The sequence below is a fragment of the Salmo trutta genome, chromosome 2, assembly GCF_901001165.1.
Source record: "Salmo trutta chromosome 2, fSalTru1.1, whole genome shotgun sequence".
NCBI lineage: Eukaryota > Metazoa > Chordata > Actinopteri > Salmoniformes > Salmonidae > Salmo > Salmo trutta.
In genome coordinates, this window is record NC_042958.1 from 15,462,477 (window position 1) to 15,483,360 (window position 20,884).

At 41.2% G+C, this 20,884-nt stretch overlaps 1 pseudogene; it reads left to right on the forward strand.

Annotated features, from left to right (window-relative positions):
• Positions 1–363: 363 nt before the first annotated feature.
• On the forward strand, positions 364–10,786 carry LOC115151949 (60S ribosomal protein L22-like 1; annotated as a pseudogene).
• The last annotated feature ends 10,098 nt before the right edge of the window (positions 10,787–20,884 follow it).

Here is a 20,884-nt window from a genome sequence, read left to right on the forward strand (position 1 = left end):
AAAACACCAGGAAATCAGCTCCAAGTGATTTTAGTCCAAGAAATCTGTTACCAAGTATTGTTCACACCTAATAGAGAGAGACACGTGATCATATTCAAACGTAAGCAATGTTTAAAAAGATAATGTTTCAGTCAAACATATATGTTTTGGCGTCTTGCGGTCAATTTGCAGTCTACAAATTATTTGTAATTTTGTTCCGGTCCCCTGATCATCTGCTCAAGAAAAAATCGGCTGGCGGCTGAATGTAGTTGACGATCCCTGCTTTGGAATATCCCACATTCCAATTTGGAATGCAATTCACTGAACCATGACCATATTAGGTAAGGGGCCTGCGCAACTTCCGTTATACTCGGATCACTCAACATGGCACCGGTATGTGAAAAGAGCTCTTAAGAACTTTTTTTAATCGTTACTTTTACTAAACAAAATGTGTTAATTACTTTACATTATGCTATATAATACATTTCATTGTGATTTCTGGGTTTATATTATTAAATAAAGTATAAAACTACTCCCCATTCATTTGTAGTCGAGGTTTAGCTAGTTTACGTCAGCTTGGCTTGGTAACGTTACACATGTTCAGTTTCAAAGATGGCAATTACTGTAAAGTAAGTTCAAAGCATAGATTCAAGATGGCTATTTGTTTTCACAATTGATACCACTTTTTTTTATATAAGTATGCAATTTGCAGCCTCTTCACTAGCAATGGCATAAATACGTTTGACCTAATTTTGGATTGTCGGTCAGTGTGAAATTAATTGGATCCATTGTGCCTAATCAGAAAGGGGGAATTTGCTATTACAGTACTCAAGTCTGGGGACAGCAGAATCATGTAAACTAGATCCCTATTCTAATCTCTGAGAGACGTGGTTCAGGAGAAACATTACATTGAGGAAAGCTTGTCATGGCTCTCTGACCCATAGTAGCTCAAATTGAATTTATCACATGACGAACAGTGAAATGCTTACTTCCGGGCCCTTCTCAACATTGCAGAGAGAGAAAAATATAGCAATAATAAAGTAATAATGAGTAATGATTACTTGGCGAAATACACAGTTTACCAGTTCAGAGTCTGTGTTTTTTTTTTAATGTAACCTTTATTTAACTAGGCAAGTCAGTTAATCTTCTTCAGGATCGGTGGGTCCCCTGGGGGACGGTTGAGCTAACGTCGGCTAATGCGATTAGCATGAGGTTGTAAGTAACAAGAACATTTCCCAGGACATAGACATATCTGATATTGGCAGAATGCTTAAATTCTTGTTAATCTAAGTGCACTGTCCAATTTACGGTATATATTACAGTGAAATAATACCATGCTATTGTTTGAGGAGAGTGCACAGTTTTGAACATGAAAAGTTATTATGAAAAATTGTTATTTACAATTACGGCCCACCCCGGCCAAACCCGGACGACGCTGGGCCAATTGTGCGCTGCCCTATGGGACTCCCAATTACGGCCGGATGTGATACAGCCTGGATTCAAGCCAAGGACTGTTTTTGAATCCACCTCTTACACTGAGATGCAGTGCCTCAGACCGCTGCACCACTCAGGAGCCCATACGAGGTAATTGAGGTAGATATGTACATATCACTAGGAATAAAGTGACTTGGCAACAAGATGGATAATAAACAGTAGCTGCGGCGTATGTGTCAGGGCCGTCATTATATGCTCAAATTGTCCCCCCCAATATATTGATATAAACATTTTGCTACGGTACGATAGGGAACCACGCACCGCCGTCCGGAATAATCATTAGCAAATGTAATCGTAACTAAACTTAACAAATTGCCCTTATTATTACTACTGGTTCTAATATTACGGTGTACTGCAGTTCTGCGTGTGGTTTGTCCAAGTAGTTTTGCCTTACCCAAGCAGAAGCCGTTGCGCGACTGCTGTGGATTGGTACAGTCAATGTCAAACACTGCTGTCTCTCTATTTCATTACTTTCAAATGTATTAAACATTTGAAAACAATAATGTAATATGAGCGTTATGTAGGCTATATCACTCTGCATTGTGATAGTTTTAATGTCAACACGTCGTTTTGCGCTGGAACGGTAATTGTGGAAATAAATAATATTTTGCTAAAAAGTGTCAATATTTGCATGGAGTGGAAACAAACGTTTTTGGTGAAAACGGGCCGATTTGCGAGTGCTAATCAATCAACCATCACTAACGTTAGCTATCATAGCTCATTTACCTGGACAATTAATTTGCCGCACATTCTCCCAGGGACCAACAATGGTGCTCACGGGCGTATTCAACTAACGTTAATGTCTTTATTACGTTATATTTGTCAGAAAGCCCAAGTGAAGTCTGAGTAAAGTGTCAATCATTTATGTTGCGCTGTATGTGTAATTTATGTAAACAGTAGTAGCTTTAATGTATTGCATATTCGCATAGCTGTACTTGCTTATGATAAATATAATTATTAGTGTTTGTTTGATTAAAGTGCAAGCAGTTTTATTACAGTCAGCTTTCATTCACAGTGAGTGTCATCTGAGCAGAGGAAGGGTGGCAGTGACATTCATCAGTTTTTTTGGGCAGTCTCAGAATTTGTAATTATTTTATTTTATTTAACCTTTAACCTTTATTTAATAACCTTTATTTAACCAAGTATGCCAGTTGAGAACAAATTCTCATTTACAACTGTGACCTGGCCAAGATAAAGCAAAGCAGTGCGACAGAAACAACAACACAGAGTTACACATAAACAAACGTACAGTCAATAACACAATAGAAAAATCTATATACAGTGTGTGCAAATGTAGAAGATTAGGGAGGTAAGGCAATAAATAGACCATAGTGGCGAAATAATTATAATTTAGCAATTAAACACTGGAGTGATAGATTAGCAGGAGATGAATGTGCAAGTAGAGATACTGGGTTGCAAATGAGCAACAACAAAAAATAACAATAGGGGGATAAAGTAGTTGGGTGGGTTATTTACAGATGGGCTATGTACAGAGTGCAATGATCTGTAAGCTGCTCTGACAGCTGATGCTTAAAGTTAGTGAGGGAGATATGAGTCTCCAGCTTCAGTATTTTTGCAATTCTTTCCAGTCATTGACAGCAGAGAACTGGAAGGAAAGGCGGCCAAAGGAGGAGTTGGCTTTGGGGGTGACCAGTGAAATATACCTGCTGGAGCGCGTGCTACGGGTGGGTGCTGCTATGGTGACCAGTGAGCTGAGATAAGGCGGGGCTTTACCTAGCAAAGACTTATAGATGACCTGGAGCCAGTGGGTTTGGTGACGAATATGAAGCGAGGGCCAGCCAACGAGAGCAAACAGGTCGTAGTGGTAGGTAGTATATGGGGCTTTGGTGACAAAATGGATGGCACTGTAATAGACTGCATCCAATTTGCTGAGTAGAGTGTTGGAGGCTATTTTGTAAATGACATCGCCGAAGTCGAGGATCGGTAGGATAGTCAGTTTTACGAAAGAAGAATAAGTTGAGAGCAGTGAGAAAATGAGTACCAGTCAGATGATAGAAGTATACAGTAGTACAAGAGATGAGTCAATGTTTCTTGATATAATAATCATTGCCATTCAGATCAGAAATGGTTAGTAATCCATTCCTGAACATCATGGCAAGAAACACCATATATTCTGATAATATTTATTTCATGTTCACTCTGGTGTGTTCAGAGTAAGGAGAGAGCATGAGGATGCCAACAGGGCAAGGAGAGCAGGTGACATGGAGGTGAGTGAGAAAAGGAGTAAATATTGATGACTGATCTGATATCGCTGTGTTGGTGTTGTTCCTACGACATCATAATTAATGTTGGCACAACTGAGGTTAGGTTTAGGCACAGGTGTCATTGAGGTTAGGGTTAGGTCAAAGGGTGGGTGGCAGATGAATATTCTGTCTTTGGACTGGGGTAACCAACTAACTACAGGTCAGCTGCAATGATGGTCCTGGAGCAACATTAATTATGATGTCGTAGGAACAACACCAACACGGTGATATTAACTCTTAACCAAAAAGGACATCACAACAGTCTAACCCTAATGTATAGAATCCTGTTGGCCTCCATATGTGTATCAACATGGTTTCTAGTCATTAGTTTACTGATAATATTTCTTTCATGTTCACTGGTGCGTTCAGAGTAAAGAGAGAGAGCACGAGGATGCCGACAGGACAGGGAGAGCAGGTGACATGGAGGTGAGTGAGAAAATAAGCAAATATTGATGGTTAAGACCGAATAAGGACATAACAGCAGTCTAATCCTAATGTTAATTTAAACTGAGATATTCCTCTAAGTATGGCTTCTTAATGTGTATTTCAGATAATACAATCAAGCAATCTTATGAAGATTGTTGGGGGTTTGAAGTACTTGGTGCGGCAAGGTCAGGCTTTTCAGCCAGCTTCTAAAGTACAAGGCAGTGGGTGATGCAGAGCTGACCACCTGGCTGAAAGGTCACTTTGATTTCACCAGTCCCCAAATGCAAAAACGAAATTTTGAAGCTGGTGGGCAATACAATCGTCAAAGAAATTCTGTCGGAAATAACGTCAATGCCAGTGGTCCAATTCACACTTATCATTGATTGCACCCAGGATATATCAGGAGTTGCTCAGGAGTCAGTATGTTTGAATGCACCCAGGATATATCAGGAGTCAGTATGTTTGAATGCACCCAGGATATATCAGGAGTTGCTCAGGAGTCAGTATGTTTTAATGCACCCAGGATATATCAGGAGTTGCTCAGGAGTCAGTATGTTTGAATGCACCCAGGATATATCAGGAGTTGCTCAGGAGTCAGTATGTTTGAATGCACCCAGGATATATCAGGAGTTGCTCAGGAGTCAGTATGTTTGAATGCACCCAGGATATATCAGGAGTTGCTCAGGAGTCAGTATGTTTGAATGCACCCAGGATATATCAGGAGTTGCTCAGGAGTCAGTATGTTTGAATGCACCCAGGATATATCAGGAGTTGCTCAGGAGTCAGTATGTTTGAATGCACCAAGCATATATCAGGAGTTGCTCAGGAGTCAGTATGTTTTAATGCACCCAGGATATATCAGGAGTTGCTCAGGAGTCAGTATGTTTTAATGCACCCAGGATATATCAGGAGTTGCTCAGGAGTCAGTATTAGAGGTCGACCGATTATGATTTTTCAACGCCGATGCCGATTATTGGAGGACCAAAAAAAAAAACCTGTACCGATTAATCGGCTGATTTTTATATATATGTGTGTGTGTGTGATAATGACAATTACAACAATACTGAATGAACAATGAATACTTATTTTAACTTAATATAATACATAAATAAAATCTATTTAGTCTCAAATAAATAATGAAACATGCTCAATTTGGTTTAAATAATGCAAAAACACATTGTTGGAGAAGAAATTAAAAGTGCAATATGTGCCATGTAAAAAAAGCTAACGTTTATGTTCCTTGCTCAGAACATATGAAAGCTGGTGGTTCAATATTCCCAGTTAAGAAGTTTTAGGTTGTAGTTATTATAGGAATTATGACGCGTCAACTATTTTTCTCTATACCATTTGTATTTCATATACCTTTGACTATTGGATGTTCTAATAGGCACTTTAGTATTGCCAGCCTAATCTCAGGAATTGATAGGCTTGAAGTCAAAAACAGCGCTGTGACTGAAGCATTGCTAAGAACTGCTGGCAAACACAGTAAAGTTTGAATTAATGTTTACGAGCCTGCTGCTGCTACCACCGCTCAGTCAGGATGCTCTATCAAATATCAAATCATAGACTTAATTATAATATAATAATCACAGAAATATGAGCCTTTGGTCATTAATATGGTCAAATCCGGAAACTATCATTTCGAAAACAAAACGTTTATTCTTTCAGTGAAATACGGAACCGTTCCGTATTTTATCGAACGAGTGACAACCCTAAGTCTAAATATTGCTGTTACATTGCACAACCATCAATATTATGTCATCGTTATGTAAAATTATGGCAAATTAGTTCACAACGAGCCAGGCGGCCCAAACTGTTGCATATACCCTGTCTCTGTGTGCAATAAACGCAAGAGAAGTGACACAATTTCCTTAGTTAATATTGCCTGCTAACATGAATTTCTTTTAACTAAATATGCAGGTTTAAAAAACGATACTTCTGTGTATTGATTTTAAGAAAGGCATTGATGTTTATGGTTAGATACATTCGTGCAACGATTGTGCTTTTTTCGCGAATGCGCTTTTGTTAAAACGTCACCCGTTTGGCGAAGTAGGCTGTGATTCGATGATAAATTAACAGGCACCGCATTGATTATATGCAACGCAGGACACGCCAGATAAACTAGTAATATCATCAACCATGTGTAGTTAACTAGTGATTATGTGAAGATTGATTGTTTTTTAGAAGGTAAGTTTAATGCTAGCTAGCAACTTACCTTGGCTCTTTGCTGCACTAGCATAACAGGTAGTCAGCCTGCCACGCAGTCTCCTCGTGGAATGCAATGTAATCGGCCATAATCGGCGTCCAAAAATGCAGATTACCGATTGTTCATCGGCCATGCCGATTAATCGGTCGACCTCTAGTCAGTATGTTTTAATGCACCCAGGATATATCAGGAGTTGCTCAGGAGTCAATATGTTTGTGCTTTGTATATGCATATCTACAACCAAAGGAATAATTCCTGGGACTCTACGAAATGTCATCAACGGCAGGGCAAAATATAGCCAAGATGGCATGTGATGTGATGATGCGTATAGGCCTTCCTCCTTCCCAACTTCGAGGACAAACCTATGACGGTGCCGCAAACATGGCTGGACGATTGCAGGGGGTGCAAGCCATTTTAAGGAAAGAACAACCCCCAGACCCCCCTACAGATTTGGTCCCCCCCAATGTTGACTCCATGGCTATGGCCTTATGTGATAAGTCAAAGTTAGTGCAAAAAGTGTCAATGCAGATACTCTGGTAGCTATTTGGTTAACTATCAAACTAACAATTTAGCAGTCTTATGGCTTGGGGGTAGAAGCTGTTCAGGGTCCTGTTGCTTTCAGACTTGGTGCATTGGTACTGCTAGCCGTGCGGTAGCAGAGAACAGTTCAGGGCTCTACATTCTTAACATTGTACTCGCATATTCTCCTAAATATTTTGCTGTGCAACCAGTCCCCAAAAAATTAAGGATTCTAGCTTTATTACCTCAAATATTTGTCATTGCTCCTTTGAAAAAAAGGTCAGCATAGAGCCCTGCAGTCTAGGACTTGGTGGCTGGAGTCTGACCATTTTTAGGGCCTTCCTCTGACACACCGACTGGTATAGAGGTTCTGGATGGCTGGACCTTGCGGTCGGATGCCAAGCAGTTGCCATACCAACCGGTGATGCAGTAGGGCTGAGCGATATGCCTGAAACTCATAGCTCACCTTTTATTTATTTTTCTTATGAGCGATTCTTGATAACATCTTGATTTAAATATATATATATATATATGTGTATGTATGTGTGTGTGTGTGTGTATATATATATATATATATATATATATATATATATATATATATATATATATATATATATATATATATATATATATATATATATATATATATATATATATATATATATATATATATATATATATATATATATATATATGTGTGTGTGTGTGTTTTCTCTAATCTAAGTTGTACAATTTAAAGGTCAAATCCACTTCTTCATCCTTCTGTCCGTCCCCAACTCTTTGAACAGCATGCTAGCCTGTCCACTATATTCAATGTTTAAATCAAGTGGCTTACCTTATTTCTCAGAATGAGAACGAGTTGCCAATTCCTTTATAATTGTTTTATGCTTATTGCACATTTATAAATGACTTAACAGCTAGTATAACAATCTTTATTTGACTAAAATGCTGCTAGCGATATGTGGTACCATAATGCGTGTGACAAACTGAGCATTTTCCAGAATTGGTTCATTGGTACATCTGTTTTAGTTTAGTCTGCTCTGCTTGAATTTTGAGGAGTTGAAACATAAACAGGGTATGGTTCGAAAGGTCAACTTCTCCTCTATTACAGTAAAATAATGTCTCCATGTGTTTCTGTGTCCATATGACCCATACTGTTGGACCAAACCACAAATGCGAATAGCAAGTTGAAACCTTTTGTCATAGAGTGATCTCTATGACAAACGGTCTCTCATCTTTGTTGTTGTGAGTGGTAGGGAGAGGGGCTTGGGTGTAAGAGGCGAATTGAAATCTGTCCAAAATAAGCACAATGCGCTTATTTTGAACCTTAACTTGTCACCTGCCTTCCCGCCATTGGGAAAACGACTCACATTGTTAGGGCGGAGACATGAGCATTATATACAGGTTTCTGGTGTAAATGGGAAGGTATTCAGACCCCTTTTTAAAATGTTGTTACGTTACAGCCTTATTCTAAAATTGATGAAATAGTCCCCCCCCCTCAATCTACACACAATACCCCATAATGACTGAGCAAAACCTGTTTTTTAGAAATTGGTGCAAATTTATAACTTCAAAAAAACTGATATCACATTTACATAAGTATTCAGACCTTTTACTCAGTACTTTGTTGAAGCACCTTTGGCAGTGATTACAGCCTTGACTCTTCTCGGGTAGGACACTATATGCTTGGCACACTTATTTGGGGAGTTTCACCCATTTCTCCGTTCATCTTTCCCTCGATCCTGACAAGTCTCCCAGTCCCTGCCGCTGAAAAACATCCACACAGCATGCTTCACCGTAGGGATGGTGCCAGGATTCCTCCAGACGTGGCGTGTGGCATTCAGGCTAAAGAGTTCAATCTTGGTTTCATCAGACTAGAGAATCTTGTTTCTCATGGTCTGAGAGTCCTTTAGGTGCTTTTTGGCAAATTCTAAGTAGGCTGTCATGTGCCTTTTACTGAGGAGTTGCTTCGATCTGGCAACTCTACCATGAAGGCCTGATTTGGTGGAGTGCTGCAGAGATGATTGTCCTCCCATCTCCACAGAGGAACTCTGGAGCTCTGTCAAAGTGACCATCAGGTTCTTGGTCACCTCCCTGACCAAGGCCCTTCTCCTCCGATTGCTCAGTTGGCCGGGCAGCCAGCTCTAGGAATGATGGATGCCACTTAGTTGGTGGGGACCTTCAATGCTGCAGAAATGTTTCGGTACCCTTCCCCAGATCTGTGCCTCTGACACAATCGTGTCTCGGAGCTCTACGGACAATTCCTTCGACCTCATGGCTTGGTTTTTGCTCTGACATGCACTGTCAACTGTGGGGCCTTATATAGACGTGTGTGTGCCTTTCCAAATTATGTCCAATCAGTTGAATTTACCACAGGTGGACTCCAATCACGTTGTAGAAACATCTCAAGGATGATCAATTGAAACAGGACGCACCTGAGCTCAATTTTGAGTCTTATAGCAAAGGGTCTGAATACTTGTGTCAATAAGGTATTTCTGTTTTTTTTAAATGTGCAAAAATGTCTGAAATCTGTTTTTGCTTTGTCATTATGGGGTATTGTGTGTAGATTGATAATTCATTCAAATATTGAATCCATCTGAGAATAAGGCTGTAACGTAACAAAATGTGGAAAAAGTCAAGGGGTCTGAATACTTTCCGAATGAAGTGTAAATCGCCCAGCCCTATAAAGCAGTCAAGATGCTCTCAATGGTGCAGCTGTTTAACTTTTTGAGGATCTGAGGGCCCATGCCAAATCTTTTCAGCCTCCTGAAGGTGAAGAGGCGTTGTTTTGCCCTCTTCACGTCTGTGTTGGTGTATGTGTACCGTGATCAATTCTTAGTGATGTGGACACCGTGGAACTTGAAGCTCTCGACCTGCTCCACTACAGCTTGTCGACGTGAATGAGGGCGTGCTCGGCCCTCCGTTTTCTGTAGTCCATGATTAGCTCCTTTGTCTTGCTGACGTTGAGAGAATCATTACACTCCTTTATATTTCTATGATCTGAATGTGTCCCCTAGCTGAAGCACAAGAAACAGACTGTGGTCAAGAGCGCCAAGAAGGGGGTTCACCCTGGACCTGACCCACCCTGTGGAGGACAGCATCCTGGACTCTGCCAACTTTGTAAGTTACCGGCCCCGCTTCACCGGACACCATAGGGCTACTGCCCATGGTCTTCATCATTAAACAGGCTAGGGATATTATGCTTCATCATTGTGTAATGTTTGTCTAACTCTGTGTGTGGACTATGGTAACATTCCCTAGCTGACTAGAGTTCTCTTCCCTAGTCACTGCTCTTTCCAACAGGAAACCTTTCTCAAAGAGAGGGTAAAAGTCAATGGCAAGACAGGAAATCTGGCAAATGCAGTCGAGATCGACCTTCTGAAAAACAAGATCCACGTCACAGAACCAGCTTTCCAAGAGGTAAGCTATTGGTGTCGATAGTCTACTACTAATAACTCCATTGAGTGTGCCTTTTTTAACTAGGAGTAGGTTTGATGAACTCTCTGGCCTCAACCCTTTAGGACAGGTCTGAGGTGTACTCCTCCCCTTCTTAGACATCAAACTCCTCCTCTCCCATTGGTCCACAGTTACCTGAAGAAGAACAACCTCCGTGATTGGTTGAGAGTCGTGTTGTCGGACAAGGAGACCTACGAGCTGAGATACTTCCAGATCAGCCAGGAAGAGGAGTCGTTGGACAATGACGAATAGAGCCAAGCTCCGCCCACCTGCCCCAGCATGCAGGACTGGAGACTGGCCAGTCCCTCACATTTGTCACTTGTTTGTGAGGGGGAAAGTCTTCTGTGAGAGACATTTGTATTTGTCAGTGGATAGACTGTAAACTTCAGTGTGTCATCATGTCTCTAGTTTTGATGGGAGAATAAATTAGATCAAGAAAACAGCCCTGGTGTGTTCTGCTTGAATATTTTGTGGGTGCATGACTGTTTCAATGAGTATGAAGTTCAGTGAGAAATGATTGTCAAAGAACTTCTCAGATCATAGGTGTAATTCCCAGTATGTCCACCTGATGTCACCAGACGCTGTGTTACTGCGTCCTGCCCTGCTGTTATATTGTTATAGTCTGTGCAAATCAGGACCGGTAATGGCAATGCTGGCTAAACTGGAAGGTTTACAATGGAAAATAAATAACCTCACTGCTGCACTACTCTATGAAGCTGGAGTATGTGATTATCATACTATAAGCAGAGCACAAACCCTACCATACCATCTTTGCTTTACCCGACCCCAGTGTACATACCCCAGTCTCCGCAGCCTTCAGTTCACTATAACCCAAACAAATCTTTCTAACCAGCAAACTGTTTGTAGCAGCACTCTGTATAAGGTATGTTTAACTGAGTCCGATTCAGAACCGCAGGTGGTTTTCCTGTTGTCCCATTGTGCTGCCAAGATACTTTTGTATATATAGTGTATGTAGACACCCCTTCGAATTAGCACACAGCCATACAGTCAACATAGACAAACATTGGCAGTAGAATGGCCTTACTGAAGAGCTCAGTGACTTTCAACGTGGCACAGTCACCTTTCCGAGAAGTCAGTTCGCCAAATTTAAGCCCTGCTAGAGCTGCCCCGGTCAACGGTTAGTGCTGTTATTGTGAAGTGGAAACGTATAAGAGTAGCAACGGCTCAGCCGCTAAGTGGTAGGCAACACAAGCTCACAGAACGGGACCGCTGAGTGCTGAAGGGCGTAGCGCATAAAAATAAGACTGTTCTCAGTTGCAACACTGACTACCGAGTTCCAAACTGCCTCTGGAAGAAAGATCAGCAGAAAAACTGTTTGTCCGGAGTTTTTTTTAAATGGGTTTCCATGGCCAAGCAGCTGCACACAAGCTGAAGATCACCATGCGCAATGCCAAGCGTCGGCTGGAGTGATGTAAAGCTCGCCTGGAGCTTGGACTCTGGAGCAGTGGAAATGCGTTCTCCTGAGTGATGAATCACGCTTCACCATCTGGCAGTCCAATGGACGAATCTGGGTTTGGTGAATGCCAGAAGAACACTATCTGCCCCAATGCATAGTGCCAACTGTAAAATTTAGAGTAGTAAGAATGGTCTGGGACAGTTTATGGTTCGGGCTAAGCCCCTTCGTTCCAGTGTAGGGAAATCTTAAGTCTACAGCACAATGATATTCTAGAAGATTCTGTGCTTCCAACTTTGGCACCTGTTTGGGGAAGGTCCTTTCCTGTTTCAGCATGACAATGTCTCTGTCCACAAAGCGAGGTCCATACAGATCGGTGTGGAAGAACTTGATTGGCCTGCACAGAGCCCTGAACTCAACCCCATCGAACACCTTCGGGATGAATTGGAACGCCGACTGCGAGCCAGGCCTAATCGCCCAACATCATTGCCCGACCTCACTAATCCTCTTGTGGCTGAATGGAAGCAAGTCCCCACAGCAACGTTCCAACATCTAGTGGAAAGCCTTCCCAGAAGTGTGGAGGCTGTTATAGCAGCAAAGGGGCGACCAATTAACGCCCATGATTTTGGTAATGTAGTTTATGTTCTGGACAAAACGGTGAGAAGCTCTCCTTCTCCGCTCCTCTTCACTATGTGGTAGCAGTTGGCTCCTCTATCCTTTATAGTGTTTGTGTTAGATTGGCAGTGAATTTTCTAAAGCTGTTATGTAATATGATCGTCTACCTTGGCTGTAAATGTCAGTAAATGTTTTATATTCCCAGGAGCAGAGCAACGTTTTCCTGGGACTGTTCCCACCCTTTCATCTGTGGGAGTGTGTATATTTCTGTGTGTAAATGTGTTAGTGATCTTTGTCGTGTTGGAGACTAGTGTGTGGAACCGTTCACAGTAACGGCTTGTTTGGAGGCGGCCTGGGTTCAATACCTGGTTAGTTATGTGTGTCTGAGTGTGTGTGTGGATGCATGGGTGTATCTGGACCTGCTTCCCACTCTCTGATCTGCTCTCTCATCTGCTGTGGATAAAACGCACTGCCTCAGGAATGCCCATTTCACCCTGCAACATCCCACTAGTGTGTCCATCTGTAATCCCTAGTGAAAGTCTACACACCCCTTGTGTAACAGAGTAAGAACTTATATCCTGTTGTATTTGTGGAAGTTTGCCCAAATTAGTTAGTTTCACAAATTCAATTAATGTTATTGAGTTCCTGTAAAATATATCTATAGTTTCATTTATTTATATTGACATGTTTAATTAATGGGTAATTGACTGACATCCTGTGGTTGGTTGACGATATTGCACCCCATCTTCTCTATTATTTTTGCGCACCATTTTCTGGAATTAATGGTAGATCGGAAATCCTTCTCCACTCCATGCCCAGTTAAAAGCACTTTTTAAAAATATATAATTCCGCCCAAACTGTCACAGGATTTGTATTAACTAATGTACAAAGTATTAACATGTAGTTTGTCATAACGGGAAGTGTATTATGGTTTTAACCGTATTGTCATGCTAACTTGTTAGCTATGCTAGCGCTCGTCCTGTTAGCTATGTCAGAGATATTAGAGAAAGGAGTTATAAATCCCAGTTGCAATAAATGGAGGAACGTATAACGTCCCACCCAGCAGACTGTCGACCAATTGCGTTCACGTAGTCATTCGGCGTTACACAATCCATTTTCAAAGTCAGGGTACGAGTTGATTAACTTGCCTATTCTACTCGAATGTACGTAATATCACGATTCCAATGACATACAATATTATAGATAGAAAGTTAATTATGTGACATTTTTGGAAAATATTTGTAATGCTGTACTTATTGTCGACGAAATTCATAATAATGTTGGGTTTTTGATCTAGCGCCCTCCTTGTCCCAGAATCGCCCAGAATGCACCGCATGGCCCATTGAGGTAACATGGGCAACGTACACAATGGGCCTTAATACGATTCCAGTGGAGTTTCCCATCTCTTCAAAAGTATTTCGGGCCATGTACATGTAACAGTCTAGCCTCCGTCCCTCTCCTCGCCCCTACCTGGGCTCGAACCAGGGACCCTCTGCACACATCAACAACTGACACCCCACGAAGCATCTTTACCCATTGCGCCACAAAAGCCCGGCTCTTCCACGCAGATACACACGCCCAGGCTGGCTCCTCGGTGATGAATAATATATATGTTTCGGATCAAATGAACCGGCTTCTGAATACCGTAATTTCCGGACTATTAAGCGCACCTGAATATAAGCCTCACCCACTGAATTTAATTATTATTATTTTTTTGAACATAAATAAGCCATACATGTCTATAGGCCGCAGGTGCCTACCGGTACATTGAAACAAATTAACTTTACACAGGCTTTAACGAAACACGGCTTGTAACAAAAATAAATAGGCTTTAACAAAACACGGCTTGTAACAAAAAATAAATAAATGAGCAGTAAGCTTTAGTTGTCTTTTTGCACTGAGTCAATTCCTCACGCTGCTGTTTCCAACGTCTTATCATCGACTCATTAAGACCAAGCTCCCGTGCAGCAGCTCTATTTCCTTTTCCAACAGCCAGATCAATCGCCTTCAACTTGAAAGCTGCATCATATGCATTTCTCCGTGTCTTTGCCATGATGAGGGTGACAAAATGACTACCGTAATCAGAATGATGGGAAGTTTGAGAGCGCTCGATTTAATCTAAACAGTAAACAAAAAAGTTGTTTGACCTTAACCCGTTCGGCAATTTCATTGGTCTAATGAAAGCTTCATGCCGCCAAAAAACTGAGTACGTCACAGAATGTGTTATTTTATTTTTTAAATTGAAAGCAGGAAAAATCCATATATTAGCCGCGTCATTGTTTAAGCCGCGAGGTTCAAAGCCTGGGGAAAAAAGTTGCGGCTTATAGTCCGGAATTTACGGTAACTTCCAGTCTGTCCTTGGCTGCTCTCTACAGAGGACAGGGAACCAGTGGCGATTTTAGCATGGGACAAACAAAAAAAACAGAAATTCATGCCAGAAAAGCCACTACACAACACTAAACAATACATTAATTGAACTATAATGGTGACAAACTGTACCCACCAACTGTTAGGGCCTACATAAAGCTGTCCCAACAGCAGTCCCAACACCTTACCACTGCTACACCTGGCTTTCAGCGGCGCCTTGTCTGGCAGCAAAACAGTTCATTCAGTGTCATTTACTGCCTTTAAAAAAACATAGCTGATATGGCTGACTTGCTTAAACAAATGTGGTTTCCACTAACAATTGAGATGTACAAACTATGGCGTAAAGGGACGACAAGCGGATAAGAGTCAATCCGTAATATCTATTAAGACATTAATGAGTGAGCTAGGACAGACGTAGTCAATATAACTATTTGTTCAGCACTTTTGAAATGTATGGCGACAGAATTCAGAACATGGGCCGTTCTTACAGTGTTCTACCTGTACACCAAGTCAGAACCGTAGGATAAATAAATCGAACATATAAGCAGACAATGAAAGCGCTTACAAAATTCAATGATTACATTTCTCTAAAACAGGTTATAGGCTACATGTGCAACAGCAAGTCAAAACAGTAGGCGAAATTAAGAGGGGTAAATAGACCAAATTATTAGGGTGAGGCAAATGGGCTACTAACATCTTACTACACAACATACACTTAGTATTACTTTCTTAGCTACAGTATACATATTTCCCTGGCATATTACATTATTTATGCAGAAGAATACAATACATTTTTGGACTCACCTTGTTGTGATGTGCTCACTTGAACAGGAAGGACCTTCGAGGGCAAATTTTGTCATCAAAGTGGCATTCTCTGGATTTATGGTGCTTTCAAAACAACTGGGGAAAAAAAACAAGGTCGAATCATGATGACGTCATTTATCTTTAGGTCGTAGCTCTAGAAAGAGGCCGGATTTACAATTCCAAGTTGGATGACAGTTCAAAACGTATTTTCCCAGTCGAAACTTCCCAGTTGTCTTGAACTCACTGAAGTCAAGTTTTCGCAGTTCCAAGTTAAGTTGTTTTGCGCATGGCACAAATCATGCTTCATTGACAGCATGGCAAATGTTGAATGTTTATCATTTTAAACTTGGAAAAGAGCCCCTTAATCCCAGATTTGGGACCACATGCCACGCCACTGAATAGCAGGCTAGTGATTAGTCACGGATTCCTTCCAAACCATTAATTGTTGAATTTGTGATTTCCAACTTGTTGTGTAATGTTAATGTCCAATGGCTGATGAGCACCAATACGTTTTATTTATAATTTCTCTTCGTTATTTTTCTACGTATGGCAAGGATTACATAGGATTTGCCAGTAGATTGTCGAGCTAAGATTTTGAAAGTAGGATGTTGACTGTCCAATCAAAGCTACTGTAGATATAACGTGATTTGACCTCATTTTATCTGTGGCCAATGACCTTCAGCCTTCTTGGATGGGTACTTCTAATGTAACTCTATGGCAGCACCCATGAGGCTTGAATTTTCGAGCTCTACCGTTAGATTTGGCGGTGACGTAGTGTCCCCATGAGTGACAGAACACTGAGCCAATCACTGCGCAACTAGAGGACATTACTAACTCCTACGCTCCATATTTTCCGCTGGCTGCCCCACCACCACAGAAAGCACTGAGCTAGGCTGAAACATCTGCATTTTGGAGCTGCCTTACTCAAGAAAGCAAAAAAGAGACCGTGTTTGTATGCGGCTTTATTAACTCAATGATTTAAAACTGATATGTGACACGTATTAGTGCCAAAATAACATGCAAACAGGCAACCCCTACCCCCCCCCCCAAAAAAATCCCAAATAATATATATATATATATATATATATATATAAATGTGGGGCTCATGACAGGTGGGGCACTGCATGGAACCAAGTTAAAGCTCCTCTATCTGCCGAATCCTCTGAGAAAGCACCAAACGGGTGAATGTTCATTCTCGGTCCTGTGTGTGTGAGATGAAAAACTAAAGATGTGTTTTACTGTGTGTATCGTGTTACTCACCTCTCTGTTGTGGCCTCATATGCCTGTCAGTCACCTGTAGGTTCTTTATCATGAAGCAGCAGCCTACATATGGAAACCTGTTTTTTATTCTATTTTTTCCCTCAGGGTAATTTAACTTGTTTAAATCCTTTAATAATGGAATTGTCTGTAGTGTAAGTTAGAGTTGTAGACTGAGGGTAGTTTGTTGTCAGCTGAAGTTGGTGTAGCTCTCCAATGTGATAGGGGATCAGGTGCTGTCTGATTAATGTTTTAGAAGGAGTCTCATTCTAGTGTGAGAGGAGAAAATATGACGCCTGGGTATTCTAATGTTCTAGTTATAGTCTTACTGGCATCACCTATAACCCACTCACAAATGCCCAATTGTCTGTCTCTCCATCAATCTGTCTGACTAACATTTACAACCACAAAAGTGGTTTTCTGTCTTTTTACATAGAGACCTCAGAGCAAACTTCAACTCCAGAACAGTGTGGACTGAAGCTGTCATGGTCAGTGGTGGGAAAAGTATCGAATTGTCATACTTCAGTAAAAGTAAATAGAAAATCACTCAAGTAAAAGTGAATATCACCCAGTAAAATATTACTTGAGTAAAAGTCTAAAAGTATTTGGTTTGAAATATACTTAAAATATATATATATATATATATATATATATATATATATATATATATATATATATATATATATATTTCACCTTTATTTAACCAGGTAGGCTAGTTGAGAACAAGTTCTCATTTGCAACTACCACCTGGCCAAGATAAAGCATAGCAATTCGACACATACAACAACACAGAGTAACACATGGAATAAACAAAACAAACAGTCAATAATACAGTAGAAAAAAGAAAACAAAAAGTCTATATACAGTGAGTGCAAATGAGGTAAGATAAGAGAGTTAAGGCAATAAATAGGCAATGGTGGCGAAGTAATTACACTATAGCAATAAAAACTGGAATGGTAGATGTGCAGAAGATGAATGTGCAAGTAGAGATACTGGGGTGCAAAGCAAAGGAGCAAGATAAATAAATAAATACAGTATGGGGAGGAGGTAGATAGATGTGCTGTTTCCAGATGGACTATGTAAAGGTGCAGTGATCTGTGAGCTGCTCTGACAGCTGGTGCTTAAAGCTAGTGAGGGAGATATGAATCTCCAGCTTCAGTGATTTTTGCAGTTCGTTCTAGTCATTGGCAGCAGAGAATTGGAAGGAAAGGCGACCAAAGGAGGAATTGGCTTTGGGGGTGACCAGTGAGATATACCTGCTGGAGCGCGTGCTACGAGTGGGTGCTGCTATGGTGACCAGTGAGCTGAGATAAGGCGGGGCTTTACCTAGCAGAGACTTGTAGATGACCTTTAGCCAGTGGGTTTGGCGACGAGTATGAAGCGAGGGCCATCCAACGAGAGCGTACAGGTCGCAGTGGTGGGTAGTGTATGGGGCTTTGATGACAAAACGGATGACTTAAGTATCAAAAGTAAATGTAATTGCTAAAATATATTGAAGTATCAAAAGTAAAAGTATAAATCATTTCAAATTCCTTACATTAAGCAAACCAGACAGCACCATTACATTTTTTTATTAAATTTTTTACGGCTAGTCAGAGGCACACTCCAACACTCAGACATCATTTACAAACGAAGCTTGTGTGTTTAGGGAGTCCACCAGATCAGAGGCAGTAGGGATGACCAGGGATGTTACTTTTTTCCATCAAAGTAATTGTCTGCATCATTTCCAACCCCCATATACAGTGCATTTGGAAAGTATTCAGACCCCTTGACTTGTTCCACATTTGTTAGGTTACAGCCTTATTCTAAAATGTATTAGCTTTTTTTCAATTTGACATACCCAAATCTAACTGCCTGTATGTAGCTCAGGACCTGAAGCAAGGATATGCATATTCTTGATACCATTTGAAAAGAAACACTTTGAAGTTTGTGGAAATGTGAAATAAATGTAGGAGAATATAAAAACATTAGATCTGGTAAAAGAAAATACAAACAAAAAACATGCAGTTTTTTTTCTTTCTTTGAAATGCAAGAGAAAGGCCGTACTTTCAGATAGGAGTCTAGGTGTAATTTAGATTTTGGTCAACAGATGGCAGCAGTGTGTGTGCAAAGTTTTGGACCGGTCCAGTGAAGAATTCCATTACTGCCCAAATGTGCCGAATTGGTCAATTGATACATTTTAAAGTACATAACTATAGAGAACATACAAAAATGCTATGGTAATAAAAAATGTAAGTTTACACTCTCCCAGGAATGTCACACATGATGGATCATTAGCTTATACACTAACTTTCACACATCTAGATGGCCGGGTGGGGTGGGTGTGGAGCCAGAGACAGCAGTGGGGTCAAACTGTAGACCCCAGTTCCTACATTTGAACTTAAAAATTTATTTTATCACACAAAACTATGCTACATTTTATCTCTGGGGCCCTCAGGATGACAAATCAGAGCAAGATTACTGAATGTAAGTACATTATTTACCTTCAGAGGTGAATGTATCAAACCAGTTGCTGTGATAAACGTTTTTTGTTGTTGTGCACTCTCCTCAAACAATAGCATGGTATTTTTTCACTTTAATAGCTACTGTTAATTGGACACTGCAATTAGATTAACAAGAATGTAAGCTGTTGTATACAACATCATTCTAGTCACACATTAGCCCCCGGTTTAGGGACACCCATCCCGATTTTCCCTCATCAATCTACACACAAAACAAAACAGGTTTTTAGACATTTTTGCATCCCAGAGTTGCCTCTTCACTGTTGACGTTGAGACTGGTGTTTTGCGGGTTCTATTTAATGGAGCTGCCAGTTGAGGACTTGTGATGTGTCTGTTTCTCAAACTAGACACTAATGTACTTGTCCTCTTGCTCAGCTGTGCACCGGGGCCTCCCACTTCTCTTTCTATTCTGGTTAGAGACAGTTTGCGCTGTTCTGTGAAGGGAGTAGTACACAGCGTTGTACGAAATCTTCAGTTTCTTGGCAATTTCCCGCATGGAATAGCCTTCATTTCTCAGAACCAGAATAGACTGTCGAGTTTCAGAAGAAATGTCTTTGTTTCTGGCCATTTTGAGCCTGTAATCGAACCCACAAATGCTTATGCTCCAGATACTTACAGATCATTGCACCTGTACACAGCCCATCTGTAAATAGCCCATCCAAATACCTCATCCCCATATTGTTATTTTTGTATTTTTTACAATTTTTGCTCCTTTGCACCCCAGTATCTCTACTTGCACATTCATCTTCTGCACATCTACCACTCCAGTGTTTGATCCCTAAATGAGAGGGAAATATTGATAAAGGATGAATACATAAGAAAGGAGGAAACACACACCCCTCCCCTGTTCCCACCGCTATGGCAGAATGGCTGAGGCGTGTGTCGTGAGGCAGTGCATTACAGCCTGTACTCCCGCCTGCTCAGGACCAAACCTGTTGGCAGGATGGGGCAGGGTCAGAGTTCAGCGATGATATCACAGAGGTGGGTGGGCTGGGTAGGGTCCTGACGACAGCTTACCTGGTGTCGGTAGGGGTGGGGAGTTGCATTGGCACGAGGATGTACGTGGTTGCTGGGCTGGTTGCCAAGGATATGACAGGGCTGGGAGGGATCCTGTCCTTCATCATTGCTGCTGTGGCTTCTATACTGTCAGGTCAGACATGCACACACAAACACTGCTGTGGCTTCTATACTGTCAGGTCAGACACACACACACACACACACACACACACACACACACACACACACACACACACACACACACACACACACACACACACACACACTCAGACACACACACACACACACACACACACACACACACACACACACACACACACACACTGCTGTGGCTTCTATACTGTCAGGTCAGACATGCACACACAAACACTGCTGTGGCTTCTATACTGTCAGGTCAGACACACACACACACACACACACACACACACACACTGCTGTGGCTTCTATACTGTCAGGTCAGACACACACACACACACACACACACACACACACACTGCTGTGGCTTCTATACTGTCAGGTCAGACACATACACACACACACACACACACACACACACACACACACA